Source organism: Arvicanthis niloticus, chromosome 22 (assembly GCF_011762505.2).
Source record: "Arvicanthis niloticus isolate mArvNil1 chromosome 22, mArvNil1.pat.X, whole genome shotgun sequence".
NCBI classification, from domain to species: Eukaryota; Metazoa; Chordata; class Mammalia; order Rodentia; family Muridae; genus Arvicanthis; species Arvicanthis niloticus.
Genome location: NC_133429.1, coordinates 19,475,347 through 19,498,977, shown reverse-complemented (window position 1 = coordinate 19,498,977; position 23,631 = coordinate 19,475,347). Strand labels below are relative to the sequence as shown.

At 42.6% G+C, this 23,631-nt stretch overlaps 1 long non-coding RNA gene across 1 annotated transcript; it reads left to right on the top strand.

The window, feature by feature from the left end:
* The first annotated feature begins 8 nt into the window (after positions 1-8).
* On the top strand, positions 9-7,331 carry LOC143435695 (uncharacterized). The gene is made up of 3 exons (XR_013106163.1): positions 9-104; positions 3,417-3,506; positions 7,189-7,331. It is a non-coding gene; the product is annotated as an uncharacterized LOC143435695 (long non-coding RNA).
* Positions 7,332-23,631: the final 16,300 nt, after the last annotated feature.

Here is a 23,631-nt window from a genome sequence, read left to right as displayed (position 1 = left end):
CTTACCCCAAGGTGCCCGTCCTATGCGTTTAACCTTGACATCTATGATGTCATGCATTTCCAGAGAACCTGGAGGACTGACTGCAGGCACCAAAGAGGGTGAAGGTATGCACATGAGAATATTAACTGTAAATGTTTACTTATTGTGTTCTGAAATGTTCTAATACACTGAGGAGGGGTCTTCCAAACATGGAGGAAGACCACTCTTCCCAGAGCTAGTGAATTATTTTTTTATATAAATGCGTTATTCATAGAAACCAGCCAATCCCAAGCCCCCACCACTACAAGCTTTTCATCTCACCTGCAGACACTAAGCCAATGTCGCCTATGCCCTGTCACCTCAGGGCCGAAGTGTGGGCCAGGCAGGCTCAGGCCCTGCATCTCAAAGCCCTCCAGGAACTTCAAGCCTGCCAATGCTGACTGCCCTGCTTGCCTTTTCTATAAAAACAAGGCTACAGTTTATGATTTTCCCCTCACTCCTTTCAGGCTCCTGACCAAACCCAGTGACTCCCCTGTAGCCCAGAATGATGGACATTCATCCTCTTCTTTGAAAACATAAGTGATAAATTCTTTTTCCAGTCGCATTAGTTTCTCCATGTCTCTCAGTCACTTCCATAAATAAAATCTCACAGGCACAAATGAGGCAACTACCCTTCAGTGTTCTTGAGGAAGATGGACATTTGGTAAACTCAGAGGTAACCCATTGTATCAAAAACATAGCTTAGAACGAGAACCAGACATGCCAACTGTGAGTCTTCCTGTCATCACGTAGTATGATGGTGAATGTGGAAGCACGCTCTTGAGTTGACTTCTATAGGGACATCAAAGTCTAAAAAACTGGGTATGTCCTATTGAAGATGGTAGGAATACAAATCTATAAAGGAAGTGAAAAAGTAGAGCCCTCCTTTTTTGAACACTCTTCTAATTGCTCATGTTTCACACTGATGACAGTCAGTGCACACTACAGTGAACACAGAGTTACCTACTGCCCAGCTCTATGCGTGTGAAGTCAATCCTTCACTGAACTCTCACCTCAAAGCTAGAAACTTGACTACCATTATTACCCGACTTTAGAGCAGAGAATTTAGAGGTGAAAGACAATGATTCAAGGTCATTCTACTGTCCTCAGACTTGACAAAGTCTAAATTTACACTCTGCTCTCTTAAACCCTTGCTCTGGTCCATCTGTCAAAGGTGAGTGAGGTAGTTTCTATCCCACGACACAGGATTCAAGAGCACAGTTCCCCTTGCAAAGAATGTGTCCATCTGAAAACTTCAACTCCTAATTGGCATCTGCTATTGGTTGTCAGATGGGGCCAAGGTTCTTTCCAAACCAGACATACTCTTGGTAGGCTTTCAGAAGGTTCAGATCCAAAACACATTGAGAAATAGGCAACCCTTTAGAGTCCAGTCATTTCTTTTCCTAGAATCCTGTGCCCTCGGTACTTCTGTTAATGACCTAGGTCACTCTCTCTTCAATATTCCCAGGTCACTCTGTCTTCAGTATTCTCTGCGGTCAGTGTTTAGGACTAAATTATTTCTCTGTGCTTCTAAACACACCAGAATTCCCATTCTGTCTTGTTTGGAAATCTGTCAAGAGCTTCGTTCCAATGGACTTGCTTCTGATTCCAGCTGTACAGTTGTATAAGCTATGGCTTTGAGCCCCAATTTCCTCTTCTGTAAATCAGCAATTGTTAGCTCTGACTTTCTCAGTCCCCTCTCGTGTGTGTGTGTGTGTGTGTGTGTGTGTGTGTGTGTGTGTGTGTGTGCGCGCGCGCGCTCGCACGCACACAGATATGAGTGTATGTGGTTGTGTAATCATGTTTCTTCATGTAGATGCTGGAGGAGAGCCTTGAGTGTCATCTTCCAGAATGCCATCCACTCCCTTTGAGGCACTATGCCAAAAGGCTGGCGTGGCTGACCAACGGGATAAAAATGATTCTCCTGCTTCCTCTTTCCTAGCACTAGAACCATAAATGTACATCACCACACTTGAAACTTTGATGTGGATTCTGGATCAAACTTCATTCCTCTTGCCCACAAGGCAAGAGATTTATAAAGCAGTTTATTTTTTTAAAAGATAAGAATAAGTCTAGTGTGTTATGCTAAGACCAACCCTTAACGTGACTAATGTGTTATAATGATTGTTTAGCCATGAGAAATGACTCTCTAATTTCCACTTATGCAGTTTGGAAATGAAGTATTACTAAGTTACAGAGCTACAGAAGATGTTATGACCTCCTTCCAAAAACAGCTTGATAAACTAGCCATAAAAGTTCATAATGGCCTAGCACACCTGAGAAGTCAAGAGATACATGGGAAGTCTGCTGTAACTAGATGATAGAATAAGTGAAATTTAAGTAAATCTGGTAAAGAAATGGGAGGAAAACAGTCCACAGTTTCTCCAAAGAGTTGAAAAAAACTCATGATAAATGAGATGAAGAGGGAAAGAAAGTCAGGGGCCAATGCTGTCCTCAAGCTCATCCTTCGCCTTTTGGACCAGTTGGCCCTGGCTACGTCATTCTGGATGTCAGTTTCATCCCCAGTAAGAACAGAGTGTTGGCTGGGATGATCTCAGAGACCTCTTGCTGTTGAGCCACTCTACAAGTCAATGACACCATTGTCCCTACCCTTGTCCTCTGGAGATATTGTTGCCACAATAATTAGTGTTGCCCCCAAGTAACATCACGTACCAAAGTCCAGTCACGCACAGGAATTCTAGGCAGTGTGAGTGTGAATTCTAATCCCTCTTTGTTCATACTGTCCTTGAATAACCTTGGGCAGGGCACCTAACTTCAGCTAATTCCCTCCGATACCTCGTGGCCCAGAAAGCTCATGGCTCTACTAACTGACTTCTAACTACCCTCCATATGCCCTTATGGTGCCACCTACGGAAAATAATAAAGTTAGGCTTTTGCCCAGAGTAATTCTCAGTTACAGTGTGTTTTCCCTTGAAGCGTGGAAGCCCTCTTTTTTTTTTTTTCCTTTCTAATTATAACCACTCTTTGAGGAAGGCTAAATTTAAGTGAAGGTTTACATCGCTGTCACATCTACAGCAAAGTCAAGGGTTAGAAGGAAGGCTGATTTATACTTTCATTAGGCTGTAACAAAAAGCGGGAGCTGCATTTCATCAAATATTTTTGAGTAGATGTATTTTCTAATTGTAGTGACACTATAAATCCTGCCCGGAGTTTAGCAAAAAAGAAGATTAATATTTTTATTAATCAATAATAAAGTATAAATAGTACATGTTTGACATTACGATAAGGGATTTACATAGTATGCCTATTAATCCTCAAAACAAGTGGCTTACACAGTAGGAGCTTCCTACTTCATGAAACTATTGGCCATGAGTGGCTTTCTTTCTGTGTTGATTGAGTATCCTATGATGGTTTGAAAGAGAAATGTCTTCCTATAGGCCCTGCCCTTAGAAATACCTGGTTTCCAGTTGACAACCCTATTTGGGGAAGTTGTGGAACTTTTAGGAGATGGAGCCTTGCTGGAAGAGGTATGTAACTGGAACAGAGCTTAGAGAGTTTACATTGTGTTCTTCACTTCTCTTTCTTTGCTTGCCGTTTGTCTTTGATATGCTCGGCCTCTGCTTCTGCCCTGATGCCTACGGATGGTTGCTACAATGGACTCTAATCCCTCTGGAATCAATAGCCCACATAAACGTGCTTGGATACATTTCCTTGGCCATGGAGTTTTATCACAGCCACAGAAAAATAACTGACACTTGGCTCAACAACATGACAGGGAATTCATCCTCCAACACTGTTGTTCTCAGAGTAAGGTCATCGTCTCCATTTGAGCTTGCCTAGTGGATTCGATGATTCCAGATGTACACAGACATTCCAACAGCTAGCAAAGTACATCTCCCACATGTCCCTTCCTACAGCTTAAGGAATGTTAAGGGTTTTCCTTCACATCTCCTTTTGAGGATCAAATCCAGGGTGGATCTGTAAGTTAGTCCATGATGAGGAGAATGAGATGGTGGGTATCACATCCTAAGTGACTTCTGTCTCACCTTCCTTTGACATGTGGAATGTATCCACCCCAGCAAAAATAAAACTAGTTTCCACTGGATGTTCCAACTACGCTAGGAAATGGCAGCTGGGTAGGCAACCAAAACATGTTATCATTTTAATTAAGAATCCTGAGGAATTAATTATCTTAGTCTGGAGGAGACTGCAACCGAGAAATGTTAATAAATTGCTTCTGCGCCACACAGCTGGAAGTTGGAAAAGTCTATATTAATAATCATCAAATAGACAGTTCTGAAATGTCAATTTGTGAAAAAAGCATTATAAAGTTTCATTAAAAAGTAGATTATCATACTCCACACCCAGTGAGTCTGATCCAATAGCCCCTCCCTTCTTCTCTTCTCATTTCTTCTCTTCAAATGGGGTCTTGTGTAGTCTTGAACTCCTGATCCTTCTGATTTCCACCCCCCAAGTACTGAAATTATAGGTGTACAACACCTTTATTTCTTTATTTTTAATAATCTTACTTATTTTAGACACAAGCAGCTTATAAACTATATTTTAATCAAAGATCAGATTAGATATCATTTGAATAGAAGTCTTGTTTAAAACAAAATGGAGCTAATTTTCTTGGAGTCCCAGAATCGCTGTCTGTAAAAGCAAGGTATCATTCTAAGCATCTCTAAGGAAACATCCATCAGGGTCCCTCTGTAGCTTGCAAACATTAGCCCCATCTACTGCCAACAAGGTGCTCCCTAACAGAAGAAGGATAAAGATAACACATTTAAAAATGAAGAGAGTGAGTTCAAGAGAAACCTTACAGATTTCCTAGGCAACCATAGAAGAGTATTGGAAGATTTATGGTTGAAGGTAGTAAACTGTTTAGAGTAGGAGAGGAATCTATTATTAGCCTCCAAATATTGATAGGCGCCATGGGTACCAGATTCTCAGAATTAGTGCCAATGTCCAGAAGCTAATCAGAGGTTCATTTTACAGTATTACAACTGAGAACAGACTAATCATGAACACTGTCCAGCCATATAAGGCGCTCAGCCTCACAAAGCATTCTGAATCTACTCAAGCAGAGCTGGGCGGACCCCATGCCTGTCCTCAGTGCAGGACTGTAAGAAATGAAGCATTGTGCAGATGTCTCTTAAGATCTGTCACGATCCTTCTTCAGTCACATGTTCTGCAAACAGACTTGAGTTCATTTTTCACTCCTGCCATTTCTACTAAACTCTCCAGATGCTGCATTTTGTGCATTTGGTCTCCATTCTCCCAGATCAATGGGATATGTCTGTCTCTTCATGTCCTCAGAGCATCTAACTCTAAACCATGTTCATCCTGGTTACATCACATTAGTGTACACTTGGAACATTGAAAAGAATGATTTTGAACAGTGAGTAAGCACATTTAGATGACAACATTGCCCAAGACAGGGGTGACTTTTTGGACATTTGTTCTGTTTTTATCACCCTTTTAAAAAGCACCTTTCGAAATTGCATTCGTCACAGAATACTCTCATGGACCTTTGCACTTAAACTTTGTGGCAAAACTGTTTCTCAATACACATGTCTTTTCCTCACCATTCACCTTACTCACGGCTCCTAACAGATCATGTAGACTGTACTTGAGCGTACATAGTCCCCCGAGCCAGAACCTGAACAACCCCCTATGATACTTCTCTATTTCTATCTTGGGTAGAAGAGGAGCCCCAGCTAAAAGTTAGGGGCAAAGTGGTGGCAAAAAAAAAAAAAAAAAAAGACAGGAACATTGCTGAGAAACTTGTCTCCTGTAACCTACCAAACTCTTATGTTGACTGACACTGGCAAATCATTAACGCATGAGATTTAAAAAGAAATTCCTTTCTTCCCCCTCTTGTTTTTAATTTCTTTCTTAAAACATTTGTACATTTATTCATTTACCCTGTGGGTGTGCCACACGCATACAAATGCTCTATGACGCCCATATGGAGGTCAGAGGACAACTTGCAACACGATCTCTCCTTCCACCACACAGGGCTTGAGGCTGAAACTCAAATCTTATCTGAAAATGTCTAAAGTCAGTGACCCAACATGCCTGCCCATCTGTTATTTTTGTTTTAAAGCTCTGCCATCTCGTGTTGCCGAGACCTTTCAGAGCTACACCTGTCCCCTCATCCTTTTCCACCCTGACGCTTTTCACCACTTTGCTTCTCCCTGGGCATAAACACCACCCTCTATGCCCCGGACTCCCACCCGGCATAGCATCATGTTTCAGTCATTCCCACACCATGGAGTGATGGCTCTCTGACTCACCACGTGGCCAAAGACATAAATCCTAACCTCTCTTCATTTCAAAAGTAAAACCCAGAAAGCCAACTGCAGTTCTTTTTCCAAACGTGAGCAGAGGTATTATTGAACAAAGACTGCTCCTCACACCTTCCCCTGCTGGGTACCCAACAGGCTGGAGATGATACAACTAATATTCTGTAGGAATAGGGACAGTCATCCAAAGAGACACCGACAGTTATCCTTGGGCAAATAACAACAAAGTGAAAGTCTTCCCATGTGCTCACTATGTTAGACATTTAACAGAAATTCTACATTACTGAAAATAAATAACTTTGGTTTAAAGTTTATTCATTCAAATAGAACGAGTTTTCAAAACACGTGTAATCTTTGATTTTGCAATTTCAAGCCCAAGAATTTATCTCTAATAATGGGGGGGGGGGGAAGGCACCACTCTACCTACTTGAAACTTTGTTGTAGCTTTATGTTTTTATAATGTAAGTTATCAAACACGCATGCACGTAAGAATACACTCAGCCGCCAGGTGCCCACATCTCAGTTGTTGTCAACATTTTCCCGAGTTCCTTCTCCAGTTAGTTTCCGTTACTTTATTCACCTTTCTGTTTCCACTGGAATAGCTTAAAATAAGTGTCAACATGGTAGTCAACTCATAAGGAGTTCAAGTTAAACCTCTGGGGGAAAGGGCATTTTTTTCTGTTTCTGTCTGGGTTTATGTTAAAATTTAGTGATGCTTTTTCAAATTAGTATTACATGAATGTCATTATTTTATACATCCAAGTAAGCAACAATTCCTTTGTGTGTGGGGATGTGGGGGTGTGGGGGTGTGGGGGTGTGGGGTGTGCATCTGTGTCTGAAAGCCAGAAGAAAAGACAGGGTACCCTGCTCTACCGTTCTCTACCTTGTTCCTCTGAGACAGGATGGATCACTGAATCCGGAATTCTGCTGCTGACCAGTGAACCCCAGCGACCTTCCTAGCCCTTTTCATCCACCATACTCTAGCCGGTGCTGAAGATTTGAACTCAGGTCCTCATGCTTCTGCATCAAGAGCTCTTATTAGCTGAGCCCCCCCCACCCCCACCCAGTACAATGATCATTTCTTAATACCACCTAAATACACACTCATTTGTAACCGCAGAGTGCTAAAAGTGTCTTCTTACAATTTGTTCCAACACAAATAGAAAAGTTCTACAGGCCAGATCCATTAATAGTTCTCCTTTTATTTCCCTAATCAATATATATCTTGTCTCCATAAATATGTGACCACTTCTCTCCTTTGTGCTATTTCGTTTATCAGTTGAAGGAATCAAGTCATGAAATGTCATAGATATTACTCATGGATTTGGTCAGTTATGACGGCTCATGTCACTCAATGTCCCTTTGGCCCTGTAAACTAGTGTCTCTGATGAACTCAGGATCTCGTTCCATTCTGACTACCAATGTTCACAGGGCTCTGTGTCTTTCCTATTACATGAGACAAGAAAGGACGTTAGACCTGTTCACGCCACTGTGAGTGACGTCTCCAATGATTAATGAATTTGGATATTTTTAGCCTACTCCTTTGTTTTAGTTTTCCGTTGCTGTGACAGACACCATGATTTTGCCTTAGGCTATGCTATGTTATCACAGCAACAGAAACCCTAAGACAGGAATGTTTTGGGTTCACTCACTGTCTACATGGTTACTAATAGAATTTTACATTTCCCCGTTCTCTGATGTTTTAGTCGCATCATTTCTGACTTATCAGATTGTGTGACATATATGATGCTTGCGTATATACTGCCCCTTTGTTTCGCTCTTCCACGTAGAACCAAATAGCATCAGTGCTCATACTAAAGCCGGAGCTCCCGTTTCCAGGCCCTCCTGGCTAGGCACACTCAGTGTTCAGTGGGTTTCTCAGAAAGGATGATGATTGCATTCATTCTGAATCCCTGCATGATTAAAGCTGCTTGCCTTGATATCTGAAGGACAACTCAAACAACACTGCCATGTTTTTAAAGACAAGACTGGAAACAAAATAAGCAACAGGCCAGGACTAGTTAAAGAAATAAATTAAGGTCAGTTAGGGAATAGAACCCAAGTGCACGTAAGCACTATAACGCTTTAACCACTGTGGTATAAAGTAGAAAATGTCCTATAATCTTGCAATGGCAAGCACGTTTGTAAAGTGTAAGGCTGCCATGACAATATGTACTCACGTGGTTAGGAAAAGCAGGTTGAAATGTGCACAAAACATTTGGGGGTGATTTTTCTCTAACTATAGTTCATCCTTGCCTTCTTCTTTGTGCTTCCCTGTCTTTGCAAATTGCAGTACTTGCAATCTGGTTGGAAAGAATATAGCTATTTAAAGCAAGGTATGACCTGAAGTCTTCAGGTTTTGTTTAGTGTACCATTTTTTTTTAAATCAATGCCCCAAGACATAAAAAGAGATAAATATTTAATATATGAATCTGTAAAACAAAAGATAAAAGAATAAAGTCCTGCTATTGAGGTATTAACCTCACCTCTCCTGATGATAGTCTCCAAGAAGATGATAGCTACACATTTAAGAATAACCATGGGCTAGAGAGATGGCTCAGCGCTTAAGAGTACTTTCTGCTCTTTCAGAGGTCCTGAGTTCAATTCCCAGCAACCACATGCTGGCTCACAACCATCTGTAATGGGATCTGATGGCCTCTTCTGGTGTGTCTGAAGAAATCAGCAGTATACTCACATATTGAAATAAATAAAGAAATCTTTGTTGTTGTTGTTGTTGTTGTTGTTGTTTTCAAGACAGGGCTTCTCTGTGTAGTCCTCGCTGTTCTGGAGCTCACTCTAATAAATCTTTAAAAAAAAAAAAAAGAATAACCATTATTAGTAAGCACTTCTATGACGATAACCTTGGACCACTCTATGGTGGTTTGAACATGCTCGGTCCATGGGAAGTGGCACTATTAGAAAGTATGGCCTTGTTGGAGTAGGTGTTGGAGTTCTTTGTTGGAGGAAGTGTGTCACTATGCGGGTGGGTTTTGAGGTCCTATGCTCACACTCTGCCCAGCATGGAAGAGCGTTCTCTCCTAGCTGCCTGTAGAAGACATTCTCCTCCTGGGGGCATTCAGATCAAGATGTAGAACTCCTGGCTCCTCCAGTACCATATCTGCCTGCAGGCTGCCATCCTCCCCACCGTCATGATATTGGACCAAACCTCTGATATTGTTAAATGTTTGCCTTTATCAGAATTGCAGTGATCATGGTGTCTCTTCACAGCAATGAAACCTTAACTAAGACACACTCCTTCCATTCCACAGCTAAATCCAAGACTTGGAGAAAGACAGTCACTGCCACTTAAATTCACATGGAGCGTTGAGCCATAGCAAGAATGGAGTGGAGAAGACAAAGGGATGACTTCTGATGGAGAATGACAGCGAGGACTCAGGCATCCTAGATATGATACTTTTGCTCTGCCTTCCCATTTGGCCAATTTCCCATTTTCCCAGCGAGCCGGGAGAGAATGTAGATTGTGTTCGCTTTACTGGTTATTTTTACTGGTTATTTTAAGAAACCTTGCTTGTTACCTTATCACGTTTGATTCCCAGTTTTGAGAGGTGTCAAGTTTTCACAGTGAACTTGACATTGCACTTCCATTGCTGAGAAACGGATTAATACTTCTCATTGAGTCAGTATATTACCCAAAGTGAGGGCTGCCTTGACCTAGCTTAATCCTGATCTGTCACCTGTGCAGTGTGGACCTACAAAAGTAAAGATAAGAACTTGATTAGTCTCCTAAGTGTTCAAGTGTGGCCGACCTTTTCTTTGAGAGAAAGACTGGGTCTCTCACTGGCCTAGAACTTATCATGTAGGTGAGGCTGCCAGACCTATAAGACCTAGGGATCTCTTTGTCTCCACTACCATACCCAACTTTTAAAAAACAAATTACTTATTGTTTGTGCCACCACACAAATATGGAGATCAGTGGGCAGCTTGGGGGAGGAACTATTCATCCACCACGAGAGTGCTGGAGCTTGAAATCTAGTCACCAATCTTGGAGAAGTGTCCTGATTTATTGAAACATGTCGGCAACATCCCCCACCCTGCTTTGTTTGTTGATTTGTTTTTAAATGTAGGTTCCATCCAAGAATTGAATTTAGAGCCTCATGCTTGCAAGGCAAGCTCTTTGGTAACTGAGGTACCTCCCCAACCTCAGTCAGTTGGTTTTTAAGCTAAACATTTGCATTTTCAAGGTTTCAAATGTGACTTGAAAACAAACTGGTTCTCCTCTTGTTACTTTTTAACTCAAACCCTGACTCTTGATGAAAAATGAATATAATAGGTAAAAGACTCTCAACTTTTTCTCTGTCAAGTTTCCAGAAACTCTAGTTGACACAGTAGACTGTAAATACTCAATCTCAGTTACATGTTTAATTGATTAAATAGTCTCTATTTCCAAGTGCATTTATAAACGTACCATATTCAGGTTGCTATATTCAGATGCTGGACAGGACAAATTTATAATCAAAACAAGCAAACACTTCCCTAGTATTTAAAGAGCCCTTGTTGTAATTTTAATCAAATAAACCTTAGACCACCAGAGAAGGAATTCTCTTAAATATTCTAGTTCTGCTTACAGACTTTATCAGAATCATTGTAACCTTTCAACTTAACAACCCACAGTTAAAATAAGTTTCATATTTTATACTGACATGAACACAATCTCCTGGAGTCAGAACAAGCCAGGCCCTCTTGAAATAGCACATGCTGGCCCTTTTCAGAGCAGCTTAATTTGGGTAGATGGAATTCAGCAGCCATTGGCCTAGGCTGGATTCAACTAATCTCTCCGTTGTCTGCTTGATTTCTGCATTCTTTTCATTTTGTCCAGCTCCCTCCACAAAAGACCCCATCTGTCTGAAAACCGGCAGCCTTTCTTTGGCCTAAATTGAATTGAATAGAAGGTATGCCTCAAAGTTGACATGCTATAGTTTGAAGATCCCTTTGGAATGTGCATATCTACCTTGGATGGAAATCACATTACCTAACTCTCATACCATCAACATATAAACACACTGGCTTGGCACCACAAACCATAAACACACACTGGTTTGGCTTTCTCAAGAGGAGGGACAGTGAGGTAACAGGTTATTAAGAGATGAATTCAATGCCTTTCAGAAGCTTTTTTTTTTTTTTTTTTTTTTTTTTTTTTTTTTTTTTTTTTTGCTTAGAATGTTCTGTAGAAGGAACACAGGGCTTTTTGTAAGCCAGTTTGAAAGGCTTGTCTCCAAGGCAGTTACAAACTTAAGACATTGCTAGGAGAAATTCTATTGTAAAAAGATGGTTAACACTGGAAGAGATTCACTGAGCGTTCATTTGGTCCAACCTCATGCTAATAACAAAGCAGAGGTGCAGGAGCAGGCAAATTCCATTTCTTCCTCTTTTCTCCAGTTACCAAGCAAGTTAGGCTTCAATTAAGATGTGCAGAGTGGCACTCAGTGGTCTTCCTCCACCCTTGCCCCCCAGACATACTGCATATGAGTTCAGTGGAAGTAACCGGGCATTCATAATACTTCACATTTTAATCCAGCCTCACACCTACCTACATATCTTATAGATAGGAGCGAAGCTTTAGAGAACCAACTAGTCAAAAGGAAATCCAGATCTTGTTTGTGCATGAGTGTGTGTGTATTTGGAAGGAAAGGAGCAAGACTGGCTGAAAGAGACAGTAGGAATGCAGGGTTGAGAGAACTATGAAGAATTTGGAGAGGTGACATGTCTGTAGGGAGAGTAGATGAGGGCAAATATTTGGGCAGAGGCTGAGAAGCCCCATCTGAGGAGTAGCAAGAACACAGAACTCAGCAGAAAGCATTGGTTCCTAAGAAAGGCAAGGTGCTTGACTTTCCAAACAGGAGACAGAGAAGGGGAAACTTGCCCTAAAGACTGAAGGACAAGAACGAGAAAATCATTCTGATCACTGTAAGAACAGAGGCTACAAGAGGGGGTGGAGGGTGGATGAAGAGGAAGGAGGGCTGATCTGGACCCTATCAGCCAAAGGGGTCTCGGAGACGAGAGAATGAATGATTTGGAAGGACATTAGGGTTAGGGATTTCAGCTAGAGTGATCTGGAGTTAATGACACAGCTCCGTAAGACTGCTGAAATGCCAGCAGGGCAGGATAGAAGCTACAGCTAAAGACCCGGAGCCAGCGGGTTAGCAGGTTACCCTCTTGTACATGAGGCATCCAGCTGACATCTGGCCAAACCTGAGGGAGAGATAGATAGGTCACAAGCCTGCGGCCAAAACCCTACGTGAGTTCTAGAGACGGGTGTCTGATGATACTTCATAGGTTTGACAGAGGATAAGGTGTGAGGGTAATTTATGTGGGGAGGGAAGGATATGGCCTGGAGACAATTTTAAAGGGTAAGGATGATATCAACTCCTAACACCCAGCCCAAAGGGCAGAGGGCGGATAAGAATGAGGCTGAGCAAGTAAAGGCGCTTGCTGCTGACCCTGACAACCTTGAGTTCAGTCCCCGGAGCCCACATGAAGGAAGGAAAGAGCCAATTCCCACAGGTTGTCTTCTGGTCCCAACAAACATGGCCTGGCACATGCACGCCTACCCCACCCCCCAGAAAACCTAAACACATGTTTTACAAGTTTTTGTTTTCTGTTGCTGCTTCTTTTTAGAATGAGTTTTCTCTAGCTAAGGACAAAAGAGAAGCAGGAATCTCAGGAGATTAAGGCCCAGCTGAGGGCAGAAAGGAGAAGCTTGGTAGAAATGGTAAGAATACAGGAATGGGGTTCTGAAAGTTGTAAAAGGCAGGGAAGCAGAGTGGAGAAAGAGAAAGCATCCTGAGACTGTCCAAAGAGTCCTTTAGTGCTCATACTTGCATAAGGATGCTGTTGTGTTAACACATGAAGGGCATTTAGAGAAATGATTGACATGTAGTCAGATCTGAAGAAGGGTCAACCTGAGAGGGAAAACATTACCATGTTACACTTTCCCAAAAAAATCACAACCATCCAGTCACAAGAAGCCCTAAAGAGTATATTATCTTCTTGTCATACAAAACTAAAGTCCAACTTGCAAAGAAAAAAAAAAAAGTCTGTCAGAGTCTCTGGTAGATTTAGTTTCTTATGCCTTCTAAGTCAGAAGCAGTCCAAGGTCAGCCTCAGCTACACAATGTGTTCAAGACCACATTGAGCTAAACAACAACAACCACCCCCAAAACAAAAACAAATCAGGGGCTGGAGAGTTAGTTCAACAATTAAGAGCGCATGGTGCTCTCAAAGAGGACCCAGGTTCTCTTCTCAGCACCCACGTGGTGGTGGCTCACAAAACTCTGAACTCCGGTTTCAGGAGATTTGACACTCTCTTCCATTTTCCCTGGCACCGGGCATGCAGGTGGTGTATGTACACTCATGCAGCCCAAACACTCATTCACATAACATAAAATAGCCATTTAAAACAAGCAACCAGAGCCACCTCCCAAACAAACAAACAAACAAACAACAAAACCAAATTAACAACAACAAACAAAATCCTGTGTGGTAAATTACTATTAGAAAATAAAGAGGCTGGAGAGATGATGGCTCAACAGGTAAGAGCACTGGCTGCTCTTCCAAAAGTCATGAGTTCAATTCCCAGCAACCACGTGGTGGCCCACAACCGTCTGTAATGGGATATGATGCCCTCTTCTGGTGTTTCAAGGACAGTGTGCTTATATACATTAAATAAATAAATAAATATTTATTTAAAAAATAAGACTATCACATGATTTGGTAACCTCTTTTCTAGATGTGTCTCTGTACATACATGTATATTAAAAAAATCAAAAGCCAGTATTTGAACAGGTATTTTTATATGTGTGTTTCGAATAGAAGTATGCACAAAAGCCAAGATACAGAAACAAGTCACCTATGGATTTGTAGATAAGCCATAGGTAACAGACAAATAGTGGAAAGTTATTCAGCCTTAGGAAGGAAAGCGATCTTGTCACAGTCTAGTACAGGTGAACCCCGAGGACATTATAATGAATGTCACAGATAGACAGGCACTGAATGATTCCTTTGCTATGAGTTGTCTAATGTCAGGTTCACAGAAAAGAGAAAGAAAGTATCGTGTAGTTACCACATTGTTCAGCAAGGGCAAGTTGTTTAATAGGTTTCATTTTAGACTTGAAGTATAAAAGTGTTCTAGAAATCTGTTTCTCAATAGTGGGACATATGCACAACACCACTTATGCACTCCCAGAAAGGGCACACGTTTCTGTAAGCCCAGCACCAGGGAGACTGAGAACAAGACAGCCGGGACTATACACCCCCATCTCAAAGCACAATGTAACAGCAAAAATGCTGTGAAGATTTTATGTTGTCTCTATGTATTATGTCACAATTAAAAAAAAAAACCGACTAAAAATGGTCTCCTCTTCTCCCGTCTGATAGATGAAAAAGCCAAGAAAGGGAAACAGTACATCCCAGGTTGGAAGCTCACGGACACAGAATCAGGACCAGAACTTGGCCAGACCTGACCTTCACTGGGGCCTGGGGCATTCTCTTTCTCTTTCTCCTCCCTCTCCCTCCCTCCCTCCCTCTCCTTTCCTCCTCCCCCTCTCCCTCCCTCCTTACTCCCCCTCTCTCCCTCCTTCCCTCTCCTTCCTTTACTCCCTCTTCCTTTCCACCTCCCTCTCCCTCTCTCTTCCTCCTTCCCCACCCACTCCCCCTCTTTTCCTCCCCCCCCCCCCTGGGGCTGAGGTAGAGAAAAAGAGGAGGCAGCTGATTTATGGACAGTGACATTCCATTCAACCAGAAAGGGATCAAGACTCTTCTGCTCATAAATGTTCCTAGCCCGTGCCCTTTCTCCTGATCTCATCGGGATTATTCAGATCCACGGAGAGCCCACAGGCCACCCTGGAAACCTTGAGCCACTCACAACTCCTAGAGTCAGAGGTAGTCCAGAGAGCAGACGAGAGCAGCTCTTCTGTTCCCCAGCTGTTCCCCCTGTAATTTAGAAGTCCAGACAGTCCCAGCAGAAAACAAGAAAGAAAACACAGGGGCATAAATCAAAATGAACTTGGTGTGGGGTCTCTCATGGGGAAGCAGCCTGTCCAAACTTGCTGCCTTAGGCTCCCTCCTTCACATGTGGGGAGGATGTCTCCCTTCCCCTTTAGGACTGTTCCTTAGGCTACCTATTCCAAATTCCATAAAGGAAACATCAGGAAAGGCTTGAGAAAAGCAGGGGTGAAAACCAGCCCTCTATCCTTTACAAGGGTGAAAACCAGTCCTCTGCCCTTTACAGGGGTGATATATATCCCTGGGTTCCCTTCTATTTTTCCATCAGAAATTTCTGTTCCACAGAGGGGGAAAAATGCCCTGTTTAAAGATTCCTTATACAACCTCTGCAAAATTGGGCTAAGGCCGTTGATTCAAATAACTTGGTAATTCCAGAAATCTAGGCGGGCTCAAAATGCTAAAGATGAGGTCACCTGAGCCCTGCTCCTCCTGTATTGATGTAGAGACATTCTAATCGTCCCACAGCCCTAGAGGTTGGAAAGTGTTAGGAAAATCTCCCTGCACAGCTATGTCCCGTGACAAAGAACTAAATAAAACATTTGGCAAGAACATTTCTAAAGATCTTTCCGCTGAGAATTTTTTTTTTCAACAACCCATCAGAGGTTGAACCAGGATGCCTATAAAAAGCCTTCTGTGTTCCCTTGCACTCTCTTCATGAATCCCTGGGAAGAATGGAATAAGACAGGGGTCAGAGAGCTGGAGCCAGATACTGAAGATGCCAGGCTGGCTGGAGGCACTGGCGGCTGCACTTCCCGAGCCTGTCTCCTACCTTTCTGGTTGGCATGGCCTCTGCCTACAGTCCTTAAGGGAATTGGTCATGCTCCTGGCTAGCTTCACCTGTGTGTCTACTACTTATTGAACAAAAGAAGGGTTATTTCCATGCTCAGTTTTCTAGACACCCATAAGCATGGGTCTGTGAATCAGTTATGGCAGAAAAGACTGAGTGAAGAATTCATCTTAACACCTGAGCTACCTACCATCACTGTCTCTGGGACTTGCCTGCCACGTAAAAGCCAATGAGCTGTGCAGTAACTTTTTTTTCCCCACAAGACGTGGGAGGAGGAGGACGGGATTCAAACGCGCGCACCAAGAGCCGCGCGCTCTCTGTGGGCGGGCGCCTTAAGGGCCAAGCCACCAGCAGTTCGCTGAGCTGTGCAGTAAACACCAAGAGCCTCTAGCTAACCTAGAAAGCAAGGTCCTCCCTGAGCTCACACCAACCATGAAAGTAGAGAGAAAAGTCAGGGGCCCTTGCTAACATTCCGTCAGTCAAGTAGTAAGGAATCAGAAGACATGAAGACTTCTCTACAGCCTCTCTCATCTTCTCCTCCATCAGGTATTGCCATCTCCAAACTTCTGGAATCCGGAAACTACATTCCATCCTGTGGTGGTTTGAATATGCTTGGCCCACGGGAAATGACCCTATTAGGAGGTATAATCTTATTGGAGAAGGTGTAACCTAGTTAGAAGAAGTATGTCACTGTGGGGGTAGGCTTTAGGACTCCTGTGCTCAAGCCCTGCCCAGTGTGGAATCAGAGCCTCTTCCTGGCTGCCTGTGGAAGACCTTCTCCTCCTAGAAGCCTTCAGATGAAGGTGTAGAACTCTTGTCTCTCTTGCACGGCGTCTGCCTGCACAACACCATGCTTCCTGTCATGATGATAATAGACTGAACCTCTGAAACTATAAGCCAGCACCAATTAAATGTTAGCCTTTATAAGAGTTGCCTTGGTCATGGTGTCTCTTTAAAACAATGAAACCCTAAATCAGTCACACCTCCAACTAAATGCTGACAAGATGCTTTGTCCAAGCAGGAAGATGGATACCTGTTGGTTCATGGCTGTCTTCCACAAACTGAAAAGATTGAAGGGTCATACTTCCCCTGGGGTAGGAACATAGGACCTCTTATCACTACCTCTGTCCTTCAAATGGCCAGAGGACCTGGGACCATCCAGGCTTCTCCAGCAGTTCACCAGAGTTTCACAGATCTCCACAAAACCTTTCCATTGTATCTAAGGGAACCAGGATTCAATAGCTGTAGAAGACTGTGGAAATGGGGTGCAAGGTTATGGAGAAGAGGAAGTGCTAGAGAAGAAGGGGAAACAGATTATTTCAGAGCAAGAGAGAAGAAAGCACTGAAGGGCAGAGAAGACCTGAACGTGAACAGCAGCTCTTTGAAGGGGATTAAGGAGTGTGATGGTTGTTTCTGCTCAGCCCAGGGAGTGGCACTATTAGAAGGTGTGGCCCTGTTGGAGTAGATGTGTCACTGTGGGTGTGGGCTTTAAGACCCTCATCCTAGCTGCCTGGAAGTCAGTATTCTACTAGCAGCCTTCAGATGAAGATGTAGAACTCTCAGCTCCTCCTTGCACCACGCTTGCCTGGGATGCTGCCATGTTCCTGCCTTGATTATGGACTGAACCTCGGAACCCGTAAACCATCCCCAATTAAATGTTGTCATTTATAAGACTTGCCTTGGTCTTGGTGTCTGTTCATAGCAGTAAAACCCTAACTAAGACAAGGAGGGCGCACACAGACAGGAGTAACTGATGGAGGCTGCTAATTGTTCCCTGGCTACTGGTTTAGAAGGTGAAGAAGAGATTGTATCCATACAATATTATCCTCTTTATGAAACTGGGGCTAAAAAGACCAACTTGGTTCTTGAATCAATATGTTTTCTTTTTATAACACATACACAGTCTTGTACAGATGAGAAGTCATACATTATTATGGATTAGAATGGACTCCAGAGTCCCCTCTGCTCTGTAACACTTATGAACAAAATGGAGCAGCCGGGAGAGTGAAGTAAGTGATACAGGAATCAGTTGTGACATCGATTTGCTCTGAACACTGGGCTGGTTGTTTTGTATTCAAGGTCTTTGAACCCCCAACCTTAACAAACAGCTGTCCACCTAACATCCCCATTTAGGTGTACAAGGACATCTCATTCATCCCAAACTGAGCTTCCCCCAGTCCCATCCTAGTGACAGTCTTCCTCATTCTGGTCAGTGAATGGCAGCTCCAGTCTTCTAGTCTCTCAGCTAAGACCTTGGAGTTATATTTGACTCTTTTATCTTATCCTGAACCAATCTAACAAGATGCTGTCTTGATTCTATCTGGAGAATGGAATCCAGAATGGCAATGCTTCTCACCTCTGTAGACACACCGTCCTGGTCCAGACCACATGCATGTCTCACTGGAAATGTATAGATGAGGAAGTCTGTTCTGACCATAGTGTCTAAGGGATCTTCTGAACACGTCAAATAGTGTCATCTCATAGCTCAAAATCACCAACAGTTTCCCATTTTATACAGACTAAGAGCTCAAGTCCTTTCACACTGTGAGCATGTGTAACCCACCTGGATCCCCTTCTTTCCCAGATACTATCTGAAAATACCCCTCCTCCTGCTGCCATAGTCCACCAGCCTCTTGTCTTTCTCTCAAGCACATCCCAAATTCAAGTGCTTCCTTGAAGTTATAACTTTGATCAGAGTTGTGTCCCCACCTTGCCTAGTCAACATACAATGAATGGGTGGGGGTATTTCTATGCCTAATCTTTTCCATTTCAAAAGGCCAATGAGTTGACTTGATACCAGGTCTACTTTTTATCCAGAGGTCACATTTTAGCTTTTAAACTTTGTACCTGACATCATGAGCTGCTTTTCTTGTCTGGCAGGTCATGGCCTTCCAAAGGCAATCTCTGATTTGGGGAAAATAAAAGAAAGGTACAAAGAAGCCAGTGAGCTCATGTGAGGCATTCCACGAAACACAAAAAATTCCATTTTATCCACACAGCTTGGACTCCTTGAGAAAGCCTTGGATTCTCACTGTTAGCAGAAGGATGTGTGTGTGTGTGTGTGTGTGTGTGTGTGTGTGTGTGTGTGTGTTGAGAGAGCTAAGCCTGTAAGCCATGTACATATACACACAGGGAGAACTGATGTCCCAAATCCCAGACAACCAAAAAAACAATCTTTACTGTGAGAGACATCATGGGAAAATCTGGGATTCAGAAGGGGGAAAAAAAGGGGTGGTTCCTGTATTTGAATGAGAGAAGAATCTAAAAATACCTCAGCATATTCAAAGTTGGCTTGTTTGTCATGTTTTTTCACATTAAAATTATAAATGCATACACTGAGGGATAGAGATGAAGGGGGCTATAATACTGCCTGCTATTAATATCCCGTCTTTCTTCTGAGGAACAGTTCCTTCTGTCTTCTGATTTTTGAAAATGATTGTTACTGAATTTACCTGTTCACTTGAAACCTTACTCACTTGTAATTTTTTAGCCAGTCCTCTTCATACTGGCAGATGATTTTTTTTTCTGGGAGTTGAGAGGAGAGATGACAACAAACTATATATGCCAGACCCTCGGTATACCATATCCTTTCTGATGCCAAAACATAAAGACCATTCATCATTCCTACTTCATGTAGTAGGAGACCAAGGTTGACGGGCAGTAGATGACTCAAAGCCACCTGGGTATTTAACACTTTAGCTCATTACTGATATACTCAAAAATGTGTTACCTTTCACCTACAGCAATAACGGAAGAGCAAGCTGTTTGTGGACATTAAGTGTGAATTAGCTTCATTAGTTGGTTCCTAGCCAATGAAATATGCAATATACACCTTGTCTACATCTTCGTCTGTTTCCTTCCATTGGGGAAACGGCCCTCCAAAAGAGTACAGCTAACACAAGGTGAAGTTTGATTATGAACCAAAATGAGCGATTTAGGTCAAAAGTCAGATGTCATCAGATCAAGAACAACAACAAAAATGCCCTTTTTAGTCTCCACTGTACAAGGCCAACAAAGCTGTAAAACAAACAAACAAACAATAAATACATTTTAATTTTTAATACAGAAATGGGCATGTTGCCTAGCATGCCTTGGGTTTATTCGCCAGAACCACATAAACCAGGGGTGGTGGCTCCTGCCTGTAACCCTAGCACTCGGGAAGTAGAAGCAAGAGGTCTAGGAGGTGACATCATCGTTTGCTACCCAGGGACTCTCAAAGTTACTTGAGACTCAGTCTCAAAGGGAAAACAAGATGCTTAGAACTTTCCCCAGTCTTAAACATCTCTATTAAAAGTTACAGAACACATGATTTCTGATTAAGGCATCCAGATGGCACCAATTGCTAGTAATAGAAAACTCAAAGAAGCTTTAAAATGAGATTTACTATCTTATCTAGCAAGACCTGTAGAAACCGGAAGTCAGAGCCAGTGAACTGAGTATCTCTGTGATGTGACCAGGACACAGTTCTCACTGCTTGGCTCTCCACCATCCCCTGTACAATGGCTTGTCTTTTTAAGGTAGGCCTTTGTAAAGATCCCATGGTCGCTGCCCCAGACAGAACTCACACACAAACAATAACCATTCTACACGGAAAAGGAATTTCTTATCTTGGGAATTCTAAGATAAGGCTTCTATTATTCCAGGCCGAGCAGACATTTGCCACCTGGGAACTCACACAGGATAAAGAAATGCAAACAGACAAACAAACAACAAACCAAACCAAACAGGAAACCCAACTACATAGCACATTTACAATTTGAAGCTTCTATTTGCCTCTTTCAGGAAGTCATTGTCCAAAGCAAATTCCACAGTAAAGCCTGCAGTGGAGGAACAGGCAGCCATGTCAGAGACTCATGTCAAAGGTACAGATTTCATGTTCCTACAGGGAGTCTGGAACTGAACTTTGAGAAATCCAGCTTCTGCTTGTAGTTGTTAGATAGGAACCCCTGAGCAGGCCATCCTTAAGTACAAAATAACAAATATTGGCAATCTTTCATAATTTAGTATACTAAAATTGTATGCGTGTGTTTGTTTGTGTGTGTGTGTGTGTGTGTGTGTGTGTGCCTGCACATTCAAATGATATGTACACGTGGAGACCAGATGACATTCAATGGCTCTCTTTATCTCTCTTCATCTTATTTTTTATGACAGGGTTACTCATTGAACCTGGAGCTCACGGGTTGACTAGTCTGGGTAACCAGTGAGCTCTAAGGAACCTCCTGTATAAAGGGATTCTGGCCAAGTTGAGCATGGTCGGAATGTCTCTGGCAGGCCTTGCCTTTCTCCCCATTTCGATTTGCCTTGATAACAACTGTTCGATTACATTCCTAAAGCAAGCCACCAAGGTTTATTTTCTTATTTGGCCACCATCTCCTCCTTCTCCTCCTGAGGCTGACTACCAAGGTCCAGCAATCAAAAGCTTTGGCTCACCTAATTAACATGTCTAATTAAAATTAAACACCTCAGCCTAACACAAGGCTTCCCATTTTACCTTTATAGGCCATCATTTTTCCTATGGACCGCATGTCTCCTCTCTATCCAGAGGCAGTCCTTTGACCTCCAGGATGAACATCCCTTCCCCTCTCCTTTGTTCCCTTCCCCATTCACCTTTGTCCTCTATCTTTGTCCCTCTGGGTTGAAAGTATACCCTTTGAGCTGAGAACTTGGTCTTGGGGATTCTGAGCTGATACTGTCTCTACACTGTCTAAACCCCACTCCAGTATCTAAACACTGGAATTGCAGATACACCTAGCTGTTACATGTCAACTCAGATCTAAACTCAGGTCCTCATGCATGCACAGCAGAAAATTTAACCACGGGGCCATCTCCCAGCCCAGCGAAGGTAGAGTTTTCCTAGGCCTTTTGTTGACTGACTATTGGACCTCTCTGGAAAGCAAAACAAAAAGTTTATATCAAAAGAAAACAAACAAACCAGAATTGTTAAGTACACAGGAACTGAGAACCCTGGAGTTGTCTGTCTTTGAAGTGGCAGTTTGCTTCCCTTTGAGCAGAGTCATGCATGCTCCATTTGAATCAGACACTCATCAGGGCTTAAAGACTGAGTGAGAGGAAGCCATCAAAGCTGAGTCCTGGTAGTTTTTTTCCACTGAGAGTTAAAGGTGTTGTGGGCCCATAAACTAGGTCTTAACTTACACTATGACTCTAATAATATGTGAGGCTTTGATATCATCTTGCCTGTGGAATATCTATCTTTCCAACAGAATCACACTAGTAGAAAGTCTTAATCAAAATTCCCCTCCCCCGTATTCTTTTCTTCCTTCGCCACATATAAATCCCATGAACTTCATTTCTCTCTCATCTTTATTCACGCCTATCTCTTTAAAAAAACAAAATGTATGTCTGAGGGCTGAAGAGATGGCTCAGCATTTAAGAGCACTGACTGCTCTTCCAGAGGTCCTGAGTTCGATTCCCAGCAACCACATGGTGGCTCACAACCATCTGTAATGGGATCTGATACTCTCTTCTGGCATGTCTGAGAGCAACAGTGTATATAAGGTAAAGAAACAATCTTTAAAAAAAAAAAAGAAAGAAAGGAAGGAAGGAAGAAAGAAAAGGAACCAAGTACATGTGGTGTACAAATACAACATACATAGGCAAGGAAAGAGAGAGAGAGAGAGAGAGAGAGAGAGAGAGAGAGAGAGAGAGAGAGAGAGAGGAAGAAGAAGAAGAAGAAGAAGAAGAAGAAGAAGAAGAAGAAGAAGAAGAAGAAGAAGAAGAAGGAAGAAGAAGAAGGAGGAGGAGGAGGAGAAAAAGAAGAAGAAAGAGAGAGAGAGAGAGAGAGAGAGAGAGAGAGAGAGAAAGAAAGAAAGAAAGAAAGAAAGAGGAGAGAAGAAAAAAATACATGTCACTGAGCTAGCCTGCCTACTTTCCCAGCAGGCTACTCTACTTTCCTGTGGAACCCTGTACTCCATGTGTATCTGCCTTGATGAACTTAGCACATTATAACAAAAATAGTAAATGTGCATCTATTTCTTCCTTTTAGCTGGAAGTTGCTTGAGTTCATGGACTGTGTTTAATAATCTTCATCCCTTCAACATCCAGCATCATGTTTGGAAAGCAGTAGGAGCTAAGAAATATTTCATGAGAAAGATCGTGCACTAGTTAGCAGACCCAACAGATTCTTACTCACGCAATGTGCAAATCAGCTGTTTGGGGGGGGGGGGTATGTGGATCATCTCCCAATAACCTGAGCCCAGTCTTCTGCCATCTTGTAACACTTCAATCTTCAACCTGTGTCTGCACACAGGAAACCGGAAGTGATGATGTATTAGGGAAATATCCTCTTTTCTTGTGTAGTAATTGTGATAGGATTGTTAACTGAACAATCAGACTAAGGAACAAGGAAGGCCTCAGACTTGGACAGCCAAAATATGACAGCCATTGGGCCATAGTGCTTAGTCAGAGGTATGTACAGATGTCCTGAATCATTTCAGTAAGAATTAGTCAAAAGTAGTCGTGCACACTTCTAATCTCAGCGCTAAAGCAGGGGGATTGCTATGAGTTCAAAGCTACCTT